Genomic DNA, 16,244 nt, shown 5'->3' on the forward strand with positions numbered 1-16,244 from the left:
AGGATTAGTTGTTAAGGTGTTTTAATTTTGTCTTGAAAGCTCCTGGGGAGCCATCTAAGTAATTTAAGCAGGGAAATAATGTGATCTGATTTGCATTTTCGGAAGATTATTCTGGCGGTCGTGTGGCAGGTAGATTGGAGAACAAGCAATTAACAGACCACTATAATGATGCAAGTGACAGATGACAAAGGCCTCATTAAAGCAGATGCATTGGAAATGGATCAACAGATGCTAGGACGCAGACTCTAGAAGCCTAAGTAACTGATCAGATGTGCAGATGACGGAGGGATGAGTCCAAGGGGATGGCCCCATTTCTGGCTTGACAACTGTGGGGATGGTGACACTCATCACTGAGGCAGGAGGAGAAACAGGTTTATAGGAGAAGATGATGAGCTTAATTGAGACCTGTTATCATCAATGTGGAGAGAAGTTTGAGTTGAACACATTTGGGACAGATTTGGGGCTGAGGGTCATATGTGGAAGCTGAAGCAGTGTATTTGATAGAAGACCACCAAAGAGATTTCGTCAGTAGATCAGAAGAGCAAAAGGCTGAAGACAGAGACTTCCTCTGTCTGGTCAAAGAATAAAGCAGAGAAAATATGAAAAAGGAGGAGAGAATGGTGTCTTAAAAACCAAAGGGGAAGAAATGTCAAGGAAGGAGATTCCATAGTATTAATGTCTGCAGAGAGGTAAGGTGAGATACCGTTGGCCACATGGCAGTCACTGGTCAGCTTAGAGAACAATTTTATTGGTATAGGAAGGATGTTTCCCAGATGACAGATGGCAGTAGACTTTCAAGTGACTGGGAGATGAAAGTGCAGACAACAATAATAGGTAGACTTTACAAACTTTGCTTTGAAGGAGAGAGAAGAGGCTAGAGCTAGGAGAGAGGAGGAGTGTGTGGACGAGTAAAAGTTGTTTTTTTAGAGAGAAGAGATGAAAATATTTATATGCTGTCAGGAAAGATCAAGTGAAGGGGAAGCTTAGCATAAATGAGATGAAAGTGATGATTAACAGAGTAAGAGTTTCCTGAGGGGGAGCCGGAGACCAGATGGAGGGATTAGTCTTGAACTGGAGAAGGAGTCACCCTGAAACAGGAGAGAAGGAGGAAAGGGTAGAATAAGTGTTTTTAGTTCTTAGGTTCTGGGGAGGGAGCTCAGGGAGTTCCAACCTGATGACTTTTAATTTTCTCATAGGATGGAAAGTAAGATGATTTGCTGAAAGTGAAGATCTTGAGGGTTTGGGAAAAACAAAGGGTGAAAGAGCTGTTGAGAAGAATGGCAGATTGAATAGAATAGGTAGAATGTTATAGAATGGTTGAAATACACGGATCAGGAAGAAGAGGGCTGGGAGGTGGCGGCTGGAGAGGATAGGAAGGCAAGGCCACTGGTATTGAGGAGTCAAGGCCGTGTAAGATCACGTGACACGAGTCTTCCACGTGAACATTAGAGCTTCACAGTTTGATAGAGATGTAAGAGGTTGTAGGGGAAAAAAACGGAATGTGAACCAGATTCCAAGTCCTAGGTGAAAGTTGGGAGATTCATGATACCAGCCAGCTCTGGTGATTCAGAGCAAAATTTACTATAAATTATCATATTTGACTTGATATTGAAGTTTTTGTTTATTTAACATGGTAACAAGGTTTCAACTCCTTAAGGATAGTATATAACTTAAAAAAATAAATTTATTTATTTATTTTTGGCCACGTTGGGTCTTCGTTGCTCCGTGTGGGCTTTCTCTAGTTGCGGCGAGCGGGGGCTCCTCTTTGTCACGGTGTGCAAGCTTCTCGTTGCAGCAGCTTCTTTTGTTGCGGAGCATGGGATCTAGGTGCATGGGCTTCGGTAATTGCAGTACGTGGGTTCAGTAGTTGTGGCTCGCGGGCTCTAGAGCACAGGCTCAGTAGTTCTGGCACACGGGCTTAGCTGCTCCATGGCATGTGGGATCTTCCCGAACCAGGGCTTGAACCCGTGTCCCCTGCCTTGGCAGGCGGATTCTCAACCACTGCGCCACCTGGAAAGCCCAGTATATAACTCTTTTAATGATGTATTTCAAGCAAATATATTTTAAGTACAGAGAATAATACATTGGTGGTAGTTTGCCACCAAATAAAAAACAATCTGAAAGAAGGCAGTAAGTGAAGTGCCTTTGCAGCATTCCCAATTAGATACTTGTTTGTTCATTCCTCCTTTCATTCCAATCTTTCAACAACCAAACAATATTTATTGAACATTTACTCTGTTCCAGATCCCCATCACCGGGCCGAACAGGACATATCTCAATTCATCAGTTCTGAGACACACTTTTCCCGCCCTCCTTCCAATTTTTTAATATCTCTGAAACCAATTGGGATACTTCTTACACTGATGTCAGCCAGGCTGTAGCCATGATGTAGTTGTCATGGTCTGCCCAGGCTCAAACTTACTCATAGCTGTTCACGGTGTCAGTACTTCAGTTAAGTACACTGTTGGTAATAACATGTTGAGCTTGGTTGCCGTTTAAATTACAAAAAATTACACTTTCATTTGACATTGACATGAAAAGTGATTGTATCTGCAGAAGGCATGAAAATAGTGGGACGTGAATCTGACATTAGTGAAGCAGGTATTTACCATTGGAGAAATTACCACAATTCCATATGTTACTGCACAAAACAAGAACCAAGTGTTTTATGGGACCTATGAAAGAAAAAATACCCACAAGCAAATAAAATTGTGTTCTGTTTTGTTACTGGTATATGCACAAAAGAATTGCCCAGAATAAGCCAAGCAACACGATTGAAGGCAGGGAGAATTGTTCCATATTTCAAAGTCATGAGAGCCTGGTATGACAGATTCCTGGTCATAGGGTTATGGTTAAGGCATTGTGTCAGCATTTAGCTGGCAAGATTTTTTTTTTCTTAGTGAAACACAAAATGATGATGTGTCTTAAATTAAATGTGCCTTAGAATGAATGTCCTAGAACTATGTAAACATTTCGTTTTAGAGAAACAGAATGTCAGGCCTATAAGAACAAATTCCCTCCTTTCCAAATGAGGAAACTGAATCTCAAGAGGTAAGTAGCTGGCCCGGGATTGCACCACACAGCTTGTTAGAGGCAGAGGAAATTTATTTACTCAGGGGATATTATTGAGTCTTCTGGCAAAGGAGCAAGAAAAGATAAAAATTACATAATGGCTTAATGGCCCAGACCTCCATTAAAAACCCTATGATTGCTTTATTTTTTTTTCCTATTGGAACAAGGATAAACAGGTTTAGTAACTACAAATCTTTGACAACACGCTTCTGATTTATGCCCATCATCTGTATCAATTTAATCCCCTTAATCACTGGCCTTGCTGGTTTTATGGTTTAACTATTTCATAGAGCACACAATCTCAGTGTCCCTTTTTCTTTTTTTTTTTTTTTTGCGGTTCGCGGACCTCTCACTGTTGTGGCCTCTCCCGTTGCGGAGCACAGGCTCCTGATAAGCAGGCTCAGCGGCCATGGCTCACGGGCCCAGCCGCTCCGCGGCATGTGGGATCTTCCCAGACCGGGGCATGAACCCGTGTCCCCTGCATCGGCAGGCGGACTCTCAACCACTGCGCCACCAGGGAAGCCCTCCCTTTTTCTTTTTGTCAAGAAAAATTCAAGACATATAAGGCAGTTTTAAAGTAGACTTAGATAGCAATCTACCTAAAAAACTAAGTTGCTTACTGTTAGTCCTCCCCTGGAGCTGGGATAGTTAAGGAAAGCAGGTGTCCAAACTTGAAAGGCACAATTAAACCGAGAACAGTGGTGGTATCCACCTGTCCAACTGATGAAAGCACCGTGGAATAACTAGAGAGTTATCACTTCCTTACCCTTCCTTTGGCTCCATGCTGTCAGAGAAGCCAGCTCGTTGTTTACCATCCACAGTTCCTAATATTGGTAAGAAAATATAGTACAGAGTGTGAAAATAAAGATGAAAGTACTTAAATTTCTAGTTTTGCAGTGGAAAACTGCAGACTCTTATGGTGAGAATTTTATGGCTAGCAGTTGGAGTACTTTAACCAAATAAGATTCTCAAAAAAATATTTTTGTTTGTTTGTTTTGGTTATAATAGCTGCTACTGTTTCTATTCTTACTAAATAATGGCATTCTGGTCACCAGTCACACTAGTCAGTTATAAATTATTCCCTATTTATAAATGAGTCGCTCTAAAGGCATTAGGAGGATGTAGAGACAGTAGGAGAGACCCTATTCCTCTCTCCTCCCCTCTTTGAGGCTCCTTTTATCTTTAAGAGTTTCCAATGTAGGAAAGATTTGCCCTTTTTTCATAGTAAAATCAATCCATAGTGTATCTTGCTATTCATCCTTCTGATCTTTCTTTTTTGTAAATAAAAACCTTACAAGTTGTAAGCAGCCAATGGCTGCTTATATTTTTAGAAAGCAGGGTTAGATTAATTCATTAATGGTGGCTTCAAGTTTTTCCTTATTAGTTCCAGAAAATTCACCCACCTTTGGTCCCTTTTAAACAACTGGAAGGTGGGCATGCATTTGACTTCACACTCTGAAGCAACATCTGACAGTCATCCACATCTATGTCAAGTTCAAGGGACACGACATTGGAATACTTTTTACAGAGGGAATGAAAGGAAAGCTTGATCAGTTTGCAAGGCCCACACCACGTGGCTAAGAAGTCACCTGCTCTGAGTTTATCTCCTGCATGTTGATGGCTTCCTGAAAAGCATACTTTCTCTCCATCTGCTTCACCACTTTGACTGCTGGGGTCTGAACAAGCAACTATAAGAACTGATGGAAGTGGGAACGTCCCTGGAGGTCCAGTAGTTAAGACTCTGTGCTTTCAGTGCAGGGATATGGGTTTGATTCCTGGTTGGGGAATTAAGATCCCACATGCCGTGAGGCCAATGAATAAATAAATAAAAATTAAAAAAAAAAAAAAAAAGGAACGGATGGAAGTGGATCCAAAGCACTGGACCAAGCTTCCCGATCCTTTCTCTATGCATGTTTTTCTCAGTTAAAATACCAGTTGTGTAAACAATTGCTTATTCAACATTATTATATAAGCATTTTCTTATGTTATGAACACTTTTTTTTTTTTTTTGCGGTACGCGGGCCTCTTACTGTTGTGGTCTCTCCCGTTGCGGAGCACAGGCTCCGGACGCGCAGGCTCAGTGGCCATGGCTCACGGGCCCAGCCGCCCTGAGGCATGTGGGATCTTCCCAGACCGGGGCACGAACCCGTGTCCCCTGCATGCGCAGGCGGACTCTCGACCATTGCACCACCAGGGAAGCCCATGAACACTCTTAAGTAAAATTATTAATAGTTGTATAATATCTCACTGTGAATATATCATACTTTTTTTTAAAACCTATTCTGTGATTATAGATTTAGGGTGTTTTCAGGTTTTTGCAATTGTAAATAATGTTGCAGTGAACATCTTTATAAATTCACCTCTTTCTGTGTGAAATGAGATTCACTTCTTTCAGGCTGGCTAGGTATTTTTTACTGAAATGGTAATTAGTGAATTAGTGGCCTAAAAGTAAAAAATGTGTTTAAATTGACTATTTAAAGTGGGATTTTTTTTTTCTTTTTGTAAGCATGTACATTTACCTATCACTGTTTTTTTTTTTTTTTTTTGGTACGCGGGCCTCTCACTGTTGTGGCCTCTCCCGTTGCGGAGCACAGGCTCCAGACGCGCAGGCTCAGTGGCTGTGGCTCGTGGGCCCAGCCGCTCTGCGGCATGTGGGATCTTCCCGGACCGGGGCACGAACCCATGTCCCCTGCATCGGCAGGCGGGCTCTCAACCACTGCGCCACCAGGGAAGCCCCGGTATTTTCTTTTTGTAAGCATGTACATTTACCTATCACCAGTGGACTCATTGTCCCAGAGAATAATTGGGCATGTGTTCAGCAGCCTGGGACAAAAACTGCCCTTTTGTCCTTTTCCAGAGCAGGGAAAGACATTGGGGGTGGGTGAGAGAGAGAGAGTTTGGAGGACCAGCAGTGACCTGTGCCTTGAAACCTCTTCTGTGTGACTGGGAAACACAGGAATCTCAGAAAAATACTTTGTGAATATCACTTTTTTTCCTGCCTTTCCAATTAAATGATACATTCCATGAAGACAGAGTAAACTCCAGACCTCCATGCACCCTTCATCCCCTTGCCGTCATTACAGGACTATATGACTGTAGGAGCCAGGAACCCAGCACTGCCAGGATCGGGGCCAGTAGACCAGCCTCTGGCCTGGGTGGGAGTAATCCCCTAGCTTGGCATCCAGTAGCTTCAAAGGATAATTTGATCCGAAAGCCCTTAAGTCACACTTTCTAACACAGCTGCTAGAACACACACCCTGTAAACAGGAAATGCCTTAGGAAGTACAACTGAGTACTTATTTTTATTTTTTAAGAAACTATTAAAAAGCCTGAGCAGAGGATGACATTTATCTGGCATTACAGTTAACAAGATGGAGGTGCTCCCTGACAGCCTTGGTTTTACGTTCTGGGCAATTGTGTACCCACTGCTGTTTAACAGGTGTTAAAATTCCCCCAGTTAATCTATAAATCGTATTTCCTTGTAAAGTGAGTGTCTAGTCAAGGGATTTGTAAGTTGCATAGTTCATTTTTGCTGTCATAGAAAACAAAAAGATTTACTAAACACTAAACCAATATATAGATACCTCTGTGCTTGGGATAAAGAAAATTTAGTACTGGGAAAAAGGAAAACCATGTAAAACAGAGAATGAGGAGTCTCTAACTGGTTGAATAGCAACAGGAAAGGCTAAAATTAAGAACTGCTTACTTCTGGAAATGACTTAGCTGTGTGGTGGCCACACTTCTCATCTACCCCTTACGCCATTTTTCACCCTTGCCCTGGCTGTGTTCCATTTATTTCAGTCACACCACCTCACCATCTAGGGTGTTTCACACCACAGGCCCTTTACACATGCTCCACAACACCTGGAATGCCCCTATTCTTCTCTTCTCCTCTCTTTGTTGAAGTCCTGCTCATCCTTGAAGGCTAACATGTCACTTGATTTGGTTATAGCATGAAGACAACATAGCGTGGTGGAGAGAACTTGGGACTTTACAGTGAGACATAACTGGGTTTAAATCTTGGTACCCTTTTTTACTAGAGTGGTGACCTTGGACAAGTTAACTTGATCTCTGTGAGTCTGTTTCCTCCTTAGTTAATGGAGTTATTACCTTACTCACTGGAGTGTAGTAAATATTAAGTCATAAAACTATATACAGTGCTTCGCCTACAGCAGACAATAAATGTCAATGTCCTTCTTCCATGCCCATCTTCTAAGCCTTCGTTGGTTCTCTAGGCAGCATCATTTTACTCAAAACTTAGAGTATGAGCCTGTATCTTATCTCTGAGTCCACAGAGATACATAGTATTCAAATTCTTCATGCCCTGTTTAAGTTATAGGGCTTCCAGATGGAATTTTTAATTCATTTATTTATTCAATAAATATTTATTTGATGATATCAGATGGCAGCTTGTCCTACTGCTTGTATTCTTTTTTTTTTTTTTTTTTTTTTTGCGGTACGCGGGCCTCTCACTGTTGTGGCCTCTCCCGCTGCGGAGCACAGGCTCCGGATGCGCAGGCTCAGAGGCCACGGCTCACGGGCCTAGCCGCTCCGCGGCATGTGGGATCTTCCCAGACCGGGGCACGAACCCGTGTCCCCTGCATCGGCAGGCGGACTCTCAACCACTGCGCCACCAGGGAAGCCCCTGCTTGTGTTCTTAATATGTTTTTTCTCCTTTTAGGATAGGGTTTCTTGGACTTCCCTGGTGGCGCAGTGGTTAAGAACCTGACTGCCAATGCAAGCGACACGGGTTCGAGCCCTGGTCCTGGAAGATCCCCCATGCCACAGAGCAACTAAGCCTGTGAGCCACAACTACTGAAGCCCTCACGCCTAGAGCCCATGCTCTGCAACAAGAGAAGCCACCGCAATGAGAAGCCCGCGCATCGCAACGAAGAGTAGTCCCCGCTGGCCACAACTAGAGAAAGTCCGTGAGCAGCAACGAAGACCCAACGCAGCCATAAATAAATAAATAAACAAACAAACAAATTTAAAAAAAAAGGGTTTCTCAACTTTGACACTATTGAGATTTGGGCCAGATAATTCTTTGTTTTATGGGGGGTTGTCCTGTACATTGTGGGATGTTGAGCGGCATCCCTGGCCTCTATGAACTAGAAGCTGGTATCAACTCCCCAACCTGGATGTGACAACCCCAAATGTCTCCAGACATTGACTGCTCTTGGTTGAGGAAAACTGCTCTAGAACTTTGCTCCCTTGGCTATCCCTCCTCTCCAGGATCTGTATTAAGCCTCTATTGGCACTTTTCTCTCATAAAAATATGCTGTATTCTCCAGTCTTTCAAAACAAAACAAATCAATCCAACAAAAAGTCCTCTCCCTTCACAGTCAAGCTTTCCAAAAGCATAACCTGCGCTCATGGTCCCTTTCCACCCATTCTTCCACCTGCTGCACTCAGGCTCCCCCACCCCCTTCATGAGATGCTCTGGCCAAGTTCCTGCTGATAAATGGCTAAAGCCTGTGTCATCTTTCCACTGCTCACCTTGCTTGGCCTCTGTGACATTAGATGCTCTATAAATTCCAGGATGTTTTTCTTTCCTGTTCTTCTTTGACCTTCTTTCATAAACCCTAGTGGGGTCTCGTTTGCTCTGCCTCTTAAATTTTGTCATTCCCCAGGCCTCTGTTCTTGGTCTTCTCTCTTCTCTCTCCCTGGTACATGTTCATCTATTCTCAAGGCTTTAGTTCTCACTTAAGCATCGATTACCGAAATGTTTAGTTCCAGCCCAGATTTCTCTCCTGTGGGTCTCACAGACATCTCAAAGAGAACTTATTCTCCTCAACTCCTCTTCCCAAAGTTGCTTCTCCTCCTACCCTCTCATGCCCCATCTCGTCTGCCCAATGGAGTGCAGTGTGTACTTTGGGCTTTGGTGATGCAGGTATTAGGTGGGCACTTCAGTAAAGATGTTCATCTTAGGTAACCTAGTCATGCATGGCTGAGCCAGTTCCTCAGTGGCCCTTCTTACAACCCTCTGTCTCTAGCCAGCATGGAGCAGGGAACCTTAGTGTTACATTAAATGAGATAACTTCCAGAAAGCACCTGGCACACAGTAGGTACTCAGCACATGTTAGCTCCCTTTCCCTGTTATTTTCTTCTGGAAGACACACTCTTGAACATTAAGAGTTGTGTATGGGTAGTCAGATTATAAGTGATTTTTTTTTTCTCATGTTCTCTCATTTTTTTCCCATTGAAAAGAAATTATTTTTGCAACTAAAGAAAAAAGTTTTGCTAAAACAAACACTCTTATACAGACAATTGATTATGCCACTTGCTTTTATTGGCTGTTCATTGCTCCTTGGTCAAGTCCAAACCTCTAAGCGTGACTTACAAGATGAGCTGTGATTTGGCCTTGACCTCATTATGTAACCTTATTTCATGCTCTACCAACCCTCCCTTTCTGCCATTACACACTCTGGCAACTCCAAACCTCTTCCAGATCCCTGAACAAGCCAGGCTGTCGCCTGTTTCTGCATAGGGTTCTCCCTCTGCTTGGTGGCTGACCCATGCCCCCATCTCTTCCCTTCCATCCCTCCCCTTCCATCCCACATCCATACACAATTCCACACTTAGACACTTAGAAGCATATCCTTGGACACCCGACCTATTCTCTTTTCTCAAAACTCAGTTCAAACACATCCTTGCAGAACGCTTTTTCTTTTTTTTTCTTTCTTTATTTTCTCTCCTTTTATTTAGAATGCATCCCCCTCAGCTTTATTTTATCTGGGTACCGGAGCCATTTTGCCTGCTAGACAAAATTGGTTCCATTTCTTAATTTTCAATAGTGGTTCTGTGCCTTCTTTCTTATGATAGTTTTTCACATGTCTGTTGAGTTCCACTCAATCAACCTCTCTAGGAGTTCTGATGTGGCTGGTTGGACACTCCAATAGCTTCCTTTATTTTTGTTAAAGAGAGGAGATTGGACTTAGACCCTCCTTTCCACAAGGCTGCAACAGATACTGGTGTATAAGCTTGTCCCTGAAAGTCCTGGCCAGCTTGAGTTCATTCTTGATCTGTGCAGGTTGATGATAAAAAAGTGTGATGGATCCACAAACACAGTTGTGGTGGCGGTGGTTTGTGCAGTGAGCATAAGTCCTTAGTTTGTGCTGGCTCACTCGGACTGTCTGTGGCTTCTGCCAGAGCCCAGGCACATGAACGGCCAAGACCCTGGGGCCAATCAGGTGCTTATAAAGGAGAGAGAGCCCAGTTTATTAACAGCCAGATGGAAGAGATGCATATGGCAAGGCGTGGGGAAAGGGCAAGGTGCTTCCATACCCTCTCCAAGGGTGTTACTCTTCCCAAATCTCCATGCATTCACCAACCCGGAAGCTTCTGAACCCTTTTCTTATCTCTTAAGTCTCCAAGCTGAAAGTAAACATGCTCTGCTTTTGCTCTTTGCCCATTTAGACGTTTATCAGGGCGCCTAGGATACTTGATTATATTTATTTGTTGACTCCTCTGTTTCCCTCTAAGAGACTGTGTTACTCCTTAAGGGCAAGGACTGTGTCTTTTGTTTGGCTAATAGAAGATGCTTATTTAGATTTTATCTCACTGAAAAGCACTGTAGTAGACTTTAGGATTGGAGGAGAGAAGGGAAGTAAGCCACAGCTCCTACGCATTTATGGGGCTTGCGATGGGATCATGGAAATGAATGTGATTAAGTGGGGTAAAGAAAGAAGAAATTATAATAAAAGCTAACAATTTAGGTGCTTTGTCTCTCACTTAATCCACGATTTACTTGGAAATAAGTACTATTATTTTGTAAATATGAAGAATTGAGACTTTAATGATGTTAAGTGACTTGACCAAGTAGCTGGTCAGCTTCCAAAATCCAAGGTCCTAATCTAAACACAATAATGTACTTGATTCTACAATCTGAATGAAGTCCTCAAAAATCTATTCAGGGGGAAATTGCCATCAGGGGTCATTTTGACCACTTACCCTACAAGAAACCTGGTTTCCTGCAAAAGAATACCCAGATGTCAGTTGATTAATCCAAGTTTCTAGGGACTGAGATCTCTGCTGTTCCTTCTCAATCCATCCTCCCACCTCCAACTCTAGAAAAACATTAAAAACAGAAGCTTCCTCAAGTTGCTGGATCCACATCTCCTTACCCTAGGGAAACTGCTGGGTCTCAGGGGGACTCAGAAGACAAGGAAAATCTGACCTGTGTGTGGTCAGGTACCTGGAAGGGATTGCTTCTTGGGGCACAGTTAGAGCAATAAGCCCTGATGATGCAGATTTGGGGGCTCTACTAAAGATGTTCATCTTAGGTTACCTAGTAACCCAAGGTTGAGTCTGTTCGTCCTCCTCCCCAGGCCCTCTTCCTAAAGCTCTGGCTGCAGGCTCACGTGGAGACCTACCTCCTGATAGCTTTGTTAATGACTTTAGAGTCTGATTGAGATCAGGTAGCTTCCAAGCTGGCACCAACACCCATTATACTCTCCAAAGATAAGGAAACCAAACATTAGCTAGCTGGTGGCAAACAGAGCCAGAAATGCGCCTACACCTTCCTCCCCTCACCCCTTCAAAGGAGCAGCAAAATGCCGCTCCTGGCCTTATTTGGACAGGGAAATAAAAAACCGAATAGGGGTGGGATAGGGAGGGTGGGAGGGAGGGAGACGCAAGAGGGAAGAGATATGGGAACATATGTATATATATAACTGATTCATTTTGTTGTAAAGCAGAAACTAACACACCATTGTAAAGCAATTATTCTCCAATAAAGATGTAAAAAAAAAAAAAAAAAAAAAGAACCGTATAGGACCTCAGGTGGACTATTTAAGGTGGCTTTAGTCCAGAGAGGTTCTCCTACAGAGAAAGTTTTCATTTCCCCTGGAATCAAGTGTCTTCCTTCCTTCCCCCAAGGATTCTCCAAATAACTTCACCTGCCTGAGCACCTTCACTCTCTGGCCCTGGATTATACATTCACTTAAATGGTACTGAGAACTCGAATCATTATATGTAGATATGGGATGCAGTTTAGAAAGTATTTTCTACTCCCTTGATGTATTTTGGTTTTAGTCTTGGCTATCCAAATAGTTCATATCGCCTTGAGATCTCGGGTGGCCTCGGCCTGCAGTGGCTTGAAGCAGGATTTTGGTTACCTGGACAGAGGTTGAAGTCAGGCCGCAGCAGTGAGCACGCTGAATCCTAGCCACTAGACCAGTGGCCAGTGACAAGGCCCTGGCCTGTCGGCTTTGTAGAAATGAATTCCCACCAAGAGATGGAAAGTAGTGAAACAAGTAAAGTGTTTATCACGAGGAAAAAGGATACATGTGAATAGACTCACATGGGTGGACTCAGAGAGAGAGATGCGCCCTCATGGTAGTTTGAACCACTTATATTGGGCATCCCTCCTGGGTTCCCTTTGGCCAATCACCTTGCTGTGCCTGGTTCTGAGTCCATATCTGGTATATCTCAGAGTCCTCCCATGTGTGTGCTTATGTCTTAGCCAAGATGGATTCTAGCAAAGAGGTCTATGGGTAGGTTGACGTCACTTACTCTGGGATGATGCCCCCTCCCTTTCGACCCCTGAGGAGCCTTTCTGTTCATGTGTAGTCAGGAAGGTCTCTTTGACCTTGAGAATGAGAAATATGTGGTCTCTTTATCTCTTATCTAGGCAGGGCTCAGCTCCTCTCTTGCTCCTGTGCCCCCTATAGGGGACAAACTCCAGCTTCTCAGCCGGGGGCCCATCTACCTCTTGCCTCACTTGGGACCAAACAACCTGTTTCTTCAGTGTTGCCTGGTGTGGTCTTCAACCGGCAGGCAGAGAATCACTCCAAGCTTATTAGAAATGCAGACTTGCAGGCCCCACCCTAGACCCACAAGATCCTCAGGTGGTTCACATGCACCTTAAAGTCTGAGAAGCTCTGGGCTAGAATGTTGTTTACTGACACACAAACTCTTCTGTGATCTCAGCATAGTGGTCATTATGCAGGGCAGGGGCAGTTTTCTATGTCCGCCCCCCCGAGATCCTCCAGTGTGGACAACAATTCTACTGATCCTTTTTGTATGGTTTTCTACATACTATATATTTTTTCAGTGCCCTGCACAGGTATTATTTTTTAAGATTTTTTTTTAAAGGAACTAATTTTTTTAAAAAATTTATTTATTTTTGGCTGCGTTGGATCTTCGGGCTTTCTCTCTAGTTGCGGCAAGCGGGGGCTACTCTTCGTTGCGGTGCGCGGGCTTCTCATTGCGGTGGCTTCTCTTGTTGCAGAGCACGGGCTCTAGGCCTGTGGGCTTCAGTAGTTGTAGTGTGGCGCGCAGGCTTCGTTGCTCCGTGGCATGAGGGATCTTCCCGGACCAAGGCTCGAACCCGTGTCTCCTGCGTTGGCAGGCGGATTCTTAACCACTGTGCCACCAGGGAAGTCCCAGGTATTTTTATTAATAGTAAATAATAAGAAGAACAAGAAATTTTACTGAGCATTCATGTGGAAGGTGATTTATGTGTATTATTCTTTTAATCATTATTGTCGCTAGGGTTGCTATAACAAAGTACCATAGACTGGGTGGCTTAAACAACAGAAATTAATTTTCCCACAGTACTGGAGGCTAGAAGCCCAAAATCAAGGTGCCAGCAGGTTTGTTTTCTACTGAGACCTCTCTCCTTGGCTGTCTTACTGTGTCCTCACATGGTCTTTCCTCTGTGTGTGGGTGTCTGGTGTCTCTCTCCGTGTATTCAAACTTCCTCTTCTTATAAATCAGATTGGATTAGGCTCTATCCTAATGGCTTCATTTTAACTTAATTACCTCGTTAAAGACCTTATCTCCAAACAACGTTACATTCTGAGGTACTGGGAGTTAGGACTTCAATATATGAATTTTGAAGGGATACAATTGAGCTCATAACAACTATAAAGTGGCTAATTATTATCATCCCTATTTTATAGATGAAGAGACAGAGGCCTAAAAAAGTCTATTAACTTGGTTAATGCCACACACCTAGTAGTGATAGAGCCAGAACTGGACCTTTTTGTTTACTCATGAGTTTACTCATTTATTTAGCAAATATATATTGGATATCTACTATGTCCTATGTAAGTGATAAGGATACAGAAATCATGGTTCTTGCTCTCATAAACCTGATATTTTTGTGGATTATTTTTTATTCTGGACTCTCTATGCTTGCCCTCTCAACTGTTATAGGGAATAATTTTTGTGTAACTCCACACCATTATTTATTGCTACATTCAAGAAAATAGTATAACAACCTTGCAAACAAAACCAGGCTCTGAATCTAGCCTCTGGGACTATATTTGTTTCAGGTCAGTCCTGGCCATTTCCTAGGGTGACAAACTCATCATCGCAGTTTGCCTAGAACTTGGGGCACCAAGCAGCCATCTTGGGGAGCACGGAGCCTGCCGTGCTCTGTAACGCTAGAGCCATTGGAATGTGGAGAAAGGAGCAAGGTAGCCAAATCCTACTGCATATTGATGACTTCAGCAGAGCCCTGCTGACCTGCTCTGGTACCTCCCTGGTGCTGAGGCATTTCCACTGCCCACTGTCTATGAGATGCAGCTTCTGAGAAGCTCCTGCCTGTGGAAATGGCAGGCTTCTCAGCGGCAGAGATGCCAAGTGCACTGTACACCAGCCTCTGCTTTTTGTCATCCTGTTAGTGCTCAAGGCTTCAATGAAAGGGTCAAGGAATAAGTAATAGTCAGGGAGCCTCATAATTAGTTAAATCTTTGGAAACTCCTAAATAAAAATTTAGCTTTTTAATAACAACAAAAGTGGCCCAAACGTATGCTGTTTTATCTGTTCTCTCACCAAATTCAAGTTGATGTATGGAACTGGCACCATACATTTTGGCAAAATGGCCTGTCACAAAAACAAGAGTCCTCCAGAAACTTTCTGATTTCAGGGAAAGGGGATTCCTTAGCCATATTTAATTCTTAATTATGCTTCTTGTACTCCAAGTTAGTCAAGGAGTTAACTGACACATGTTTCACTAAGAATATGTGTGCAAGGGCTTCCCTGGTGGCACAGTGGTTGAGAGTCCGCCTGCTGATGCAGGGGACACGGGTTCGTGCCCCGGTCCGGGAAGATCCCACATGCCGCGGAGTGGCTGCGCCCGTGAGCCATGGCCGCTGAGCCTGCGCGTCCGGAGCCTGTGTGTCCGGAGCCTGCGTGTCCGGAGCCTGTGCTCCGCAACGGGAGAGGCCACAATAGTGAGAGGACCGCATACCGCAAAAAAAAAAAAAAAAAAAAAAAAAAGAATATGTGTGCCATTGTGGTATGATAAAAAATATATGTTTAGCCTTTGTCTCAGATTCCTGACACAGAGTTCTTAAAACCCTTGGAATTTCCTGATAGGAGCATCTTTTGTTATTTATGAAGAGCCCCTTTTGATCACACCTGAGTTTTTGCTAATGAAGTGACTCAGGATGGGATGCCTAGACGGCTTCAAGATGGAGATTGGTCACCAGAAAGACCAAACTTTCAGCTTCACCCTCTGACCCCCAGGGAGGGGAGGGGCCTGGAGATGGGTTACAAAAACAAGGGGACCCAGGGAGCTTCCAGATTGGAGAACACACTGATGAGCTGGGAGGGTGCTGTACCCAGAAAGGACATAAAAAACTCTATGCACCCCCCACCCCCTACCTCATACTTTGCCTTATGTATTTCTTCCATGTGGTTGTTTCTGAGTATCTCTTATAATAAGCTGGTAAGCAGAGTGTTTTCCTGAATTGTATGAGTCATTCTAGCCAATTATGGAACCTGAGGGGGGTGGTTGTGGGAACCCTCAAATTTGCAGTTAGCCAAGCAGAGGTGTGGGTAGCCCCGGCACCTAATTTGTGTCTGGTGTCTGAAGTGGAGACAGATGTGCGGAACATGAACTTCAGGAGTTAGTGTCAGAATTGAATCAAATTGTTGGTGTTGGAGAATTGGAGCATTGATGTGAAGAACTCCCACACTTCTGATGTCAGAAAACATGCTTTGCAGTGAACATACTGAGTACCAAGGAGGAGACACAAAAATAGGAGATGGTCATTCAGGGCTTACTATCAATTGGGAGTTTGGATGCACATGAAAAAACGCACAATTCAAAGTCATTTTGGAAAGTGCCCAACAAGCGAATGGCTGTATCTCCTTAATTTGACCTTGAAGTCTCTTTCAACCTCAATATCATTTCAGTTTATAAATATTCTAAGGTGCAC

At 43.6% G+C, this 16,244-nt stretch overlaps 1 pseudogene; it reads right to left on the reverse strand.

Moving 5' to 3' along the window:
• Positions 1-4,353: 4,353 nt before the first annotated feature.
• Positions 4,354-4,727, reverse strand: LOC111179883 (thioredoxin pseudogene; annotated as a pseudogene).
• Between the last annotated feature and the right edge of the window lie 11,517 nt (positions 4,728-16,244).

Source organism: Delphinapterus leucas, chromosome 1 (assembly GCF_059928025.1).
Source record: "Delphinapterus leucas isolate spDelLeu-1000000601 "Yukka" chromosome 1, BTC_Dleu_Yukka2, whole genome shotgun sequence".
Classification (NCBI taxonomy): domain Eukaryota; kingdom Metazoa; phylum Chordata; class Mammalia; order Artiodactyla; family Monodontidae; genus Delphinapterus; species Delphinapterus leucas.